Genomic DNA, 737 nt, shown 5'->3' with positions numbered 1-737 from the left:
GCAGAACCATTATGAAGAGTGATGACATTAATAAGAGTAGTAGTGAAGAACACGAGAAAAAAATGATCAGTAAACAGGAGATCAGTAAGACAGTAAGCAATGGGAGATTAATATTAATATTAATACATATATATGTATGTATTATAAAATCAACAGCATCATTTTCATTAGCACACTACACTGAGTTGTGCTTCTTAATACAGGAAAACTGGTGATGAAATGTGACAGCCCCACAAAGTAGTCATTGAGTGATAAGGAGATAGGGCTGGGAGTCAGGACTCCTCCGTTCTTTCTCTGGCTCTGGGAGTGAAGTGTCATCTAGCGATTAGAGCAGAGGGGTTCTGCATCAGAACTCCTGGCTCCTGTACCCATCTTTGGAAGGGGAGTGAGGTCTAGTGGTTAGAGCAGGATGGGGCAGAGATGCTGGAAGTCAGGACTCCCCCTCCTATCCATCTCTTGGGGGTCCCGGAGATCAGCCCTGACTCGCTAACAAGCCCTGTGGTACCGATCAGCAACTGTGCTCCCCAGGGCCCCAGAGCTCTGTCCTCCCACCCCCGGTGCCAGCACCCTCCCAGACAGAGGGGATATAGCCAGGGGCAGCCAGAGGGGAGGGGGCCACAGGGCAGGAGGGGACAGAGATGGAACATGACTGAGTGCCCCCTTTCCAGCTAAGGCAGTGCAGGGTGAGTCCTTTCTTTCTTTCTTTCTTTCTTTCTTTCTTTCTTTCTTTCTTTCTT

Source organism: Terrapene carolina, unplaced genomic scaffold, assembly GCF_002925995.2.
Source record: "Terrapene carolina triunguis isolate 2854851 unplaced genomic scaffold, T_m_triunguis-2.0 Scaffold115, whole genome shotgun sequence".
NCBI lineage: Eukaryota > Metazoa > Chordata > Testudines > Emydidae > Terrapene > Terrapene triunguis.
The sequence above is the reverse complement of the archived record's forward strand: the minus strand, read 5'-3'. Positions refer to the sequence as shown.